This window comes from Mustela lutreola, chromosome 3, assembly GCF_030435805.1.
Source record: "Mustela lutreola isolate mMusLut2 chromosome 3, mMusLut2.pri, whole genome shotgun sequence".
NCBI classification, from domain to species: Eukaryota; Metazoa; Chordata; class Mammalia; order Carnivora; family Mustelidae; genus Mustela; species Mustela lutreola.
Window position 1 is genome coordinate 8,217,620 of NC_081292.1, and position 10,674 is coordinate 8,228,293.

The 10,674-nt window shown below is 46.2% G+C and overlaps 1 long non-coding RNA gene across 2 annotated transcripts; it reads right to left on the bottom strand.

Annotated features, from left to right (window-relative positions):
- Positions 1-326: 326 nt before the first annotated feature.
- Positions 327-10,173, bottom strand: LOC131826381 (uncharacterized). Of its 2 annotated transcripts, none has more exons than XR_009351561.1 (3): positions 9,963-10,173; positions 3,318-3,461; positions 327-944 (listed from the first exon to the last, which is right to left on the bottom strand). It is a non-coding gene; the product is annotated as an uncharacterized LOC131826381 (long non-coding RNA). The 2 variants fall into 2 exon arrangements; XR_009351560.1 differs by having other exon boundaries at positions 3,386-3,461; positions 9,963-10,158.
- Positions 10,174-10,674: the final 501 nt, after the last annotated feature.

The following is a 10,674-nucleotide window of genomic DNA, read 5'->3' on the forward strand; positions in this document are numbered from 1 at the left end:
ACACACACACACGCACACTCACGCACACACATGCACAAACTGTAACCTTATCATTCTACCCACCCTAGGGATATAATTTGATAATAAAATAATTGAACAAAGTAGTAACACATACTACACCATGAATAAGCCTCAAAGACACCACGCAGGGGCCCCTGGCTGCCTCAGTTGGGGGTGCTTGCAGTATTTGAGCTCACCATCATGAATCTGAGCCCCATGTTGAGCATAGAGATTACTTAAAAACAAAATCCTTTTTTTTTCTTTTCTAATCTCACTTTTTTAAAGGTGTTATATCAATATTTGATTTATTGAAAAACATCTTTAAGCATTTTTAAAAATTTTATTCTATTTTTCCAGTGTTCCAAGATTCATTGTTTATGCACCACACCCAGTGCTCCATGCAATCCGTGCCCTTCTAAATAGCCAGGCTCACCCAACCTCCCACCGCATCCCCTCCAAAATCCTCGGTTTGTGTCTCAGAGTCCACAGTCTCTCATGGTTCATCTCCCCCTCTGATTTCCCACAACTCCCTTCTCTTCTCCATCTCCCCATGTCCTCCGTGTTATTCCTTATGCTCCCCAAGTAAGTGAAAGCATACCCAACTATTGTATTAACAGGGACGGGTCTGGAGGAGACTATGCTGTGTGAAATAAGTCAAGCAGAGAAAGTCAGTTATCACATGGTTTCACTTTCTGGTGGAGCATAGGAATAACATGGAAGACATTAAAAATAAAATCTTAATAAAAAACCCATCAGGCTAATGAAGGGAGTCAAACACAAAAGACTACATATTGTCTGATTCCATTCATTGGAAATGTCCAGAGAAAGGACATCCCCAGACACACTGAGTGTTACCCAGGCTGGAGATAGGGTGGGGAGTGACTGCTCACGGCCATGCAGTTTCTCTTTGAGATGATAAGGTTATCCACCATGGTTGCATAATACTACAAAAACAAAAACAAAAAGAACTCTGAACGATGTGCTTAAATCAGAAGACCTTCATGGTATGCAAATGACACCTAAAGAAACATATTTTTTTAAATGGAATGGACCTTAAACCTGTTCACTCATGAAATATCTTTGGGAGTGGTCTTGTGAATTTACCTGGTTGTTTCTCCCCGAGGAAGAACATGGAGGAGGAACCATGTCTTGAGGCTTTGCCCCGAACCTTTGTGATGTGGCCACTCCCCCATGCCAGGACCCTTGGCTCACGGCATGGGGGAGCGGTCCCCCCACCCAGGGTTCTGCCTCTCCCGGCGACCCAGCTGAGCTTCAGGGGATCCAGGAATCCCAGAGGCTGTATGTGATTACTGGGTGTGTGTGCTTTTTCTCTCATGTAGATGACAGATGGTTTTTACTTTTCCTCTGATAAGGAAATATTTGTAGAGGAAAATGGTGGGGGGCTGGACTTAGCGTCTGATCTGCATGTTAGTGAGCTCCTTGCTTCTCAAGTTTGAATGAACAGGTCTCAGAAGCCCACTGTGGCATGGTGCGCTGGGTCCTTGTAGGCCCTGCCCTGCCCTCTTGCTTTGTTGTGGCTGCTTCCTGACCTTCCTGCCCTGTCTCTCTGAGCCAGAGAGTGAGGACTGACCCCGCAGGTCTCAGCTGCAAGTGGCAGGACTCCATCCATCTGGCTGGGCAGAGGGTTTCAAGAAGGAGAGGACAGACTCAGCATATGTGTGTTCACGTGCTACAATCTGGATTGTTTTTAATGACATCTTAATCCTACTGCTGAAGTGGCATTTACAAAAGGAAAAAGCTAGGTACAGAAAAGATAATTAAAAACGTGAGAAAGATCAGAGCTCTTAGAAAAACATAAAAGACATAATAAGCCTGCTCTGATGGGGCTGGGGCAAGCTCTTCCCATCCCTAAGGTTATAACCATACTGATCCCAGGGCTGCCATAAGAAAATGCCACAGACTGTGTGGTTTAAATAACAGAGATTTCTTTCCCAAAGCTCTGGAGGCTGGAAGTCCAAGACTAAGGGGACAGCAACGTTGGTTTCTTCTAAGGCCCCTCTCCCTGGCCTGTGGATGGCCATTTCTCTGTGTTCTCTGCATGCGGGTGTCTGGTGGCACTCTGAAGACCCTGAAGACCTTTATTTTCCCTCCATGCCTCTCTTCAAAGACCCTTATACCAAATAGAGTCCCATTGTGAGGTCCTGCGGGTTAGGGTTTCAACATACGAATTTGGCACAGGGGTGGGCAGGGTTCAGCTCATAACACGTGGTTATAATACGTCAGGACACTCTGTTGGCTGGATAAGGGACAGGTGAGGCTAGGGAGGGAAAGACTGATACGGGACCATGTAACCAGGCTCACAGAAATCCCCGATATGGAGAAATGTCACAGACAAGATATTAGCCAGACAGAAGGGAACATAACAAATCGACCTTGTTCATTCTAAAGATAGACAAGATATTTTCATAATATTTACAAATGCACCTCTTTGTCTTAAAAGTTATAGACAAGATATTTACCAAGTTTCCTGGTCCGTTTCCTATAAAAGACTGATGCATTTTGGAGAACAGTGTCAAGATTCCTCAAGAAATTAAAAATAGAGCTTCCCTATGACCCTGCCATTGCACTACAGGGTATTTACCCCAAACATACAGATGTCGTGAAAAGAAGGGCCATCTGTATCCCAATGTTTATAGCAGCAATGGCCACGGTCGCCAAACTGTGGAAAGAACCAAGATGCCCTTCAACGGACGAATGGATAAGGAAGATGTGGTCCATATACACTATGGAGTATTATGCCTCCATCAGAAAGGATGAATACCCAACTTTTGTAGCAACATGGACGGGACTGGAAGAGATTATGCTGAGTGAAATAAGTCAAGCAGAGAGAGTCAATTACCATATGGTTTCACTTATCTGTGGTGCATAACAAATAACATGGAGGACAAGGGGAGATGGAGAGGAGAAGGGAGTTGAGGGAAATTGGAAGGGGAGGTGAACCATGAGAGACTATGGACTCTGAAAAACAATCTGAGGGTTTTGAAGGGGCGGGGGTTGGGAGGTTGGGGGAACCAGGTGGTGGGTACTAGAGAGGGCACGGGTTGCATGGAGCACTCCGTGTGGTGCAAAAACAATGAATACTGTTACGCTGAAAAGAAAAAAAAAAAAAAAAAAGACTGTTGTTGGGGCACCTGGGTGGCTCAGTGGGTTAAAGCCTCTGCCTTGGGCTCAGGTCATGTTCCCAGGGTCCTGCTCAGTGGGGGGCCTGCTTCCTCCTCTCTGCCTGCCTCTCTGCCTACTTGTGATCTCTGTCAAATAAATAAATAAAAATCTTAAAAAAAAAAAAGAAGACTCACCATAAACATCCTCAGTGGCAGTGCGTTCGGCCCCTTTTACGCTCGAGAGCCCTCCTCTCTGTTCTCACCTTCGCATGATAAACTTTCACTTGACTTCACCCTCTTGTCCGCAAGATCATTCTTCAGCTCTGTGACACAGGAACCCTGCAACAGAGTCCGGAACCCTGGGTCACATAACTTGGATTACTCTTATCCTCCTGAAACTCACAAGGTCAGCAACATCATAGGCAAGTAAACAGAGTCACTAAGTTAAAAGGCGAACATTTAACGGGAATCTCTTACCTCCCAGGCACTGAGAGTCTAAAGAGACAAAGACATAGCTCCTACCTTTGGACAACGTGGTCTGTTGGGGGAGCGTTCTGTTTTCCTAATTTCTTTAGACTTTTGTGGGCAAGGAGAGTCCTACAACCAATGTCTGAACAACATGATCTTACGAGTCCAAACACATTTAAAATCTGCCTTCCCTCACCCCCTGTAGCTCTCTGGAATGAGGTGAAAATCTACATACACATGATGTAAATTAGTCCTAACCTCAATGGTACAAAGTAGGGCACAGGGTTGGAATACCTCATCATTTACCTAGTCTTGCTGCTGCCACCAATTTCGAGACCCAGATCCATCCATCTTTAACGCAATCCTGCTTCCTCTTACATCCTGCTATGTTTTCTATTTAGTACATATTTCCCTAATCAATCTTTTGGCCTCAATTTGCAGGAAGAGAAAACCCAGGTGATAAATACCAGCTGCGGAGAGATTATGAAAGTTACACACATAGCTGGAAACAACTGGAACACGATGTATAAGACAATGAGCTAAGTGTCTGTGCCTTCAGTCAGTCATGAATTTGTTTATTTAGAGCATGTCCTAAGCTCTTACTCTGCGCCAAGCCCTGGGCGGGATACTGGCGTAGAGCAAGAAGTAAAGCCTGGATTCTGACTCCCCAAATTTCCCCTTTCCTACCATGACAGCTTTTGATAATAAACCCTCTTGGCCGTTTTCTGTCCAAATTAATCTGTTCTCCTACCAAAAGCCACTTAATAGCATACTCTGATTTCTATTTTTAGGGGAAAACAACAGTGCTCATTTGTTGGTTGGTTACTAACTGTCCCCCCCCCCTCACCCTCCTGGTCCATCTACAATCATTCTCTTCTCCACTGTGTTAACCTGACAACAGCTTCGCCCTTCTCCCATTAACTTCTTACTGTAGGAAGCTCTGGTATGTGCCCACTGAGTAGGATGGCAGCTCTGGACTGCTGGGCACTATGGTAACCAGTGCCGGACAAAAGGAAGGAAAGAAAAGGGAATCCCCTCTTCGTGCTTCACCCCCTTCCTTTGTGCATCGCATCTTTGTGTCTTATCAGCATCCCACACAACAGTGTTGGGTGGAGGGGTCTTGCCTCTCATCGTCCTTGACAAGGGAAAGCATCACCAGTTAGAGAAGTTCAAGTGGAAAGGTTGCCGATTTTGCTTTGCCTTAGCGTGGCCATGAAGCCACTCCTGTCCGTTGCCATCACAAAAAAAGCACGAGTTATCACTTTTCAAATATGGAATTCAGGACTCTTGCCGTCTTTGGACTCCCACCAGGATCAGTTGTAAAGGGAAAGGCGGGGTTCTCAGTCTTCCTGCCAGTTCCATTCCAGATAATGCCAGAATTTTACTGACCCTAGGGGGCACAGCAGCCCTGCAGGCCCGTGTCTTCAGGAAATGGTGCCCCGTGACTCTCATAGGTTGTAAATGGAAGCTTTAACCATTCTTTATCTGCCTTTCAATGATTTATTGGACTTAATGGTTTGCGTGTCGTTTCTTATGCTGGACCATACATTTTGGAATCAGAATCTAATCTTTATTCCTGCTGTATCCCTAGGACCCAGTCTAGGGCCTGGTATACTATAAAGGCTTAACAAAAATTTGTTAAATGAATAAATCAAAAAGCAAATGGATGATTCACAGACACTTAGCTCATCCTCCTCTGCACAGTCTCCAACTGCTTCCAGCTACATGTTATAGTTCATATCTATCAGCTCCGTTTTTTTCTCTGCCTGCAAATTTAGACTTGTGTCCAACCAATCAATTATAAAAATATGTCCTAAATGGGAAAACACAATAAGATGCAAAAAAAGGAGAAGGAGGAAGACGAGAAGGCGGAGGAAGAGGAGGAGGAGGAGGAAGGAGAAGGGATTTGAAGATAGACATATCTGGGTCTGAAACTTGGTAGCACTACCAATTTCCTTAAAGCGAACAATTTGCTCTTCCATGGAGCAGGTATCCAGCAACTCAACTCTGGGATCTCTTCCCCACCAAGAGGGCTGGTGCCTGTAGCAGGGGGAGCCGTCCTGGCCATAAACGTTGAAATAAAAATTAGGGTGTCGGGGGGACTGCTCTTATTATCCATACCTATGAAACAGAGGGAGGAAAGCAGGATTTAGCGAAGGGAGAAGATGCATTCCAGCAAAAGCTTCTGATGACCCCATATAGCAGCTAGGGGAGGGGGAGAAGAAGATGCAGTTCCTGAGGGCAGCTGGTGTTCCCTTGCAGAGTCAAGGCCTCCACATCCTCTTCAGGCGAGAGGGGGAATGCTAGTCCTTAATAAGTATGAGGGGCCCAGAGCTCCAGCAGAATCTGGAGTGTCAAGGTTGAGGGCATGGATCCACCCTGATGTTTCCCAGCTGGAGTCAGAGGACCTTGGCAAAGCAAACCTGCCTATGTGGGGTTCTTCGGAGTTCGAGCATTCTGATAATTAAGTTCTCTGTTTTCTCTACCCTCTTGCGGCAGGACTTGCAGCTAACCAAGAGGTCCTTGTATTGCACACTTAGCCCTTACTTGCCCATTAATCACTCTCATATTTTATTTCCATCTCCCTGAGTACCAACTGCACTAAACAAGAGCCACTCCATTCCGCCGCCCTGACATTTACTCTTTTGGAAAGCATCTGGTATGTTACACCAGCTAAAGCATCCCTTTCCCCGGCTTCCACTGACTGGCCCGCCCACCAGCCGGGGAAGATGAACCAATGTTCTATGCCTCACCAACTCCCAGGAATGGGGTCTTCACCCCCGCATAAGCAGGGGTGTATACGGTTCTGGAGTCTCATCTTCGTGGCTTCTTTCTTAGGCAATCCTTAGAACCAACTGCCATGGGATGGGTTCTCCAGAAAGCAGATTCACAGCAAAATTTGAATGCATGAAGTTTTTTTGTTTTTTAAAGATTTTATTTATTTATTTAACAGAGAAAGAGAGATCACAAGTAGGCAGAGAGGCAGGCAGAGAGAGAGGGGGAAGCAGACTCCCCGATGAGCAGAGAGCCCGACTCGGGGTTCAATCCCATGATATCATGACCCGAGCCAAAGACAGAGGTTTAACCTACTGAGCCACGCAGGTGCCCCTGAATGAAGGAAGTTTATTCAAGAATGATCTTTTCCCAGGCTAGAAACAAAGGACACATGGTTTCGAAGAAGTAGTTCAGCTGCGATTCAAGACAGAACAGGCCTAAGCAGCCAACTGGGACCACTGGAGCCCAGAGGGACTTACAGAGATGTCCCTGTTTGGGGATGAGGACCCCTTCCCCATAAATGTGGCTTGACCTGAGGTGTGGCAATGTCAGAAGGGGGCTGATAGCAGCTCAAATGATAGGTTTTCAGTTCCCGAGGGAGGACATCTGGGCAGTACATCACAGAGCCCTCTTGAGTAAGGAAAGGGTTATGGTACAGACAGAGGTAGGTGGCTCCCGACTAGACTCTGAAACTCTTCCTGGCAGGCAGAAGCACAAAGCCAGGGTGAACAAGAGAGAAGGGAATAGATCAGAACACCCTAAGCCCCAGATGTTAGGAAGCCTTTTTCTTCGGTGGCTATAATCTAATCACAGAAAATGACCAATCTTTAAAGAAGTAAGTCATTTGGTGCCTGGGTGGCTCAGTCCTTAAACATCTGCCTTCAGCTCAGGTCATGATCTTGGGGTCTTGGGATCAAGTCCCACATCGGGCTCCCTAGACCATGGGAAGCCTGCTTCTCCCTCTCCCACTTGTGTTCCCTCTCTTGCTGTCTCTCTCTCTCTGTGTCAAATAAATAAATAAAGATTTTATTTATTTATTTTTTTAAGAAATAAGTCATTAAGGGTGTTATCAATAGTCCTTGCTCAGACCAAGATGGCATAAGAATCTCAAGGCCACAAGCTCCCCGGCCAAGTTTTTGATAAAAGACCAGCTTGAAAAAATCTTCAGTGGCAACTCATCTGTGACTCTTCTCACTACAGAGAGATTTTTTTCTTTCCTTTCTGCTCTCACCTTCACTTAGCAAACTTTCACTTCATGTCACCTTTTGTGTCCGTGCGATGCATTCTTCCACTCTGTGAGACAAGAACCCTGTAATCCTGTCACAGTCCCATGTGAGCAGCTAACTGGTGTGTCTTGAGGTTGCTTTGCTCTCCACGTCCCTCCAGTGGTGATCGGGATTGAAGGTACCAGGGTGGACACCTTCCTCCTCCAAACCCTTCAGCTCTTACGATAAACCTGCAAGTGGCTGAAAGTGGGAGCCGAGACAGGACAATCAGGAAGTCCTGGGACAACCAGAATCTGCCCCCCAGACCACAGATGAGGGGAAGCTGCCTACAGAGGCAGACATAGTTAAAAGAGACAAGCAGATAAGAGTAAAAATAAGACCTAGAAGCCTGAAGTCCTGTTGGTTTCCACTTCTAAACCTTCTCTGGAAATCAGCTAAATCCCCAACCTTGGGCTCTGTAAGATTGTATCTTTGTAACAGATCAGTTTCTCTTTGTTTCTATTCTACTCACCAAAACAGGGGAAAGACCTTAACAGCATGGCAAGTGAAAAAGAAACGTTCCTTCTATTTAGGAGAGTGCCTTTTGCAAGTAGTACTGGTTTTCTTGTTGTTGCCTCTCGACCTTGTTCTTCCTGCAACAATAATCTCTTTGCTAGATGTTTGTGTCTTTGATGGGGAAACCTTTCCATGATTTTGGGTACCCAAACAAACTGTGTTCTCTATCTTCCTTTCTCCATGTTTATTCAGCTTCCCCCTGCAGGAGTAGACCATTTGATAGAGTGACAAGCCCATAGAATTCCGTATAAGCAGAAGCGGGCTTGGATCCCTGTACCAGAACTTACAAGCAATTTGACCTTGGCCACATCACTCAACATAACAGAAACATAGTAATCACAGCTATAGAATGGTGATAATTGCATCTCTCTTGTGAGTTGGTAGGAGAGAAAGAGTCAATATTTGCGAGGTGCCATCAGGAGCTCAGAGGAGGGTTATTACCAACATTATTGTAATTATCCCTATTTGAATAGCTTAGGCGATCTCGTGCCCCCTTGGATTAGTCAGAGCCCTTTCTGCTGCAAGAAACAGACCTGCCCTTTTTCCCCCTTAAAATATCCTCAGTCAGGAGGGCAATCACGATCTACTGGTCATACAAGACTCAGGGATGGCAAGCTCCAGGGTCATCAGGACTCAGTTCTCTTGCACAGGTCATCAGGACTCAGTTCTCTCCTTTCTCAGCTGGTCATCAGGACTCAGTTCTCTCCTTTCTCAGCTGGAATTCCTCTCTGACAGCATCTTCTCAAGCATCCGCCTCTGAGCAATCCCAGAAGAGAAAACAGACACTTTTCTTCCATCAGTTCCAGGAAATGTCTTCGGCCAACTTCAAACCAATCCCTCTGACCAGGCTGACTGGCTTTGGACTGGGGTGTTAAGAGATGGGATAATCCCCTGGGAGCCACTGACAAGGCAAAAAGGAAAGGGGAGGATTCTAGAAAAAGCAAAGCACTCTATCAGAAGAGAGAAGGAGGTACAGAAAGAACAAGGGGGTACTCCACCTCTTGCCAGGGCTCTGTTGCTTCTTTTTCCCTGTACTCTTTCCTGCTCTGAGTGGTTGGAGAGCAGCCCCTTTCTTTATCCCTTGGCTCGCATGGTAGAGGGAGTGACTCACTCACCCATGCTTACCACAGTCCCTTTGGAAACCTTAGTCCTAGGCAGAAATCGGACCAGCAGCCGGGCCCCAGGACACTCTACATTGACCCTGTGGAATGAAGGATTCCTTTCTGTAGCTGCAAAAGTGGCATTTTCACCCATGTGGCCTTGCCAAGACAGATGAGGGATGATGGCCCAGCAAGTATCAGAGACACATGGAGCGTGTCAGTTTGGTCTAGACTGTCTAACTCCTTGGTCATGGTTTGGTCAACCACACTGGAGATCCCAAGCATTTCTGGAAACAGCAGTCCCCAGTGTATTCCTCAGAAGAGACAGAAAGCGGAGCTCTCTCCTACATGGAAGATTAGAGTCCAAAGCCATTTTGGAAATCATCAAGTCCAATGTTGAAATAAGGAAACAGAAGTTTAAAATAGTTAAGGGACTTTCCAAAAGCCAAACAGCCAGCAAACTTTAGAGAAACAGGAAAGCTCAGTTTCACACATGCCTCTGCTGCTAACTGACAAGGATCCTACCTCTCCAGTGACCACCCACGCCGGTGCGTGTATGCGTACACATACACACACACACACACACACACACATAGACACACACACACTCTACCCAGGCTAGATTTCTTTCTGTCCTTTGCAAATGCTGTGTTTTCCTTCCTTTGGTCATTTTGCTTATTTTCTCTGTGGCCTAAGACACAATTTCATTTCCTTACCTCCTCAACTCACTGATTTTCTGAGATCTCCCCTGAGAAGGCACCTCCTCCAAGGAGCTCCCCTCCCCTTGCCGACGGGTTCCAGCGCTCCTCGAGTATACTGCTCCAGCACCCTGCGGGGGTGTGAAGGTCTCTGCTAGTCTTCAAGCGGCTGGGATTCCAAAGCAAGCATGTGACGTTGGAGCCCACAGCAAACATCCCCGCTCCGGACTTCAATTTGCACAATGGAAAAGAGCATTTGAAACATGCAGGAAGGACTGGCTAAAAACAAGGCTCACCAGCACTGTATTTACTGAGCGCTTTTTTCCAGGGGTTACAGGAACGTGTGCCCGAGTTGTCTCATTTAAGCTTCAAAACTGCCCTGGAAGCAGATAGTAGAGATGAGGACACTGAGGCTCAAAAGAGTCAAGTGACTCGCCCAAAGACAAACATCGAACTCAGGGGAGACTTAGGGTTCCAAAGGCGGATCCATGCATTCAAATGCAGGTCCTTTCCCCGGCATTTGAACTGATAAAAGAGCGGCTACTATGAAGACACGTATTTATACATATGTGTTCGTGTATCTGTCTTGGTTAAAATAGGTGACTCAGTAGGAAGCAACGTAACTAGACTCATGAATCTCAGAAACACTATTTCCCAGCCTGGACCTGCATGAATGGGGTGATTTTTAAAACGTTGCCTTCAATGACTGAATGGAAGCTAAGGGGAAGGG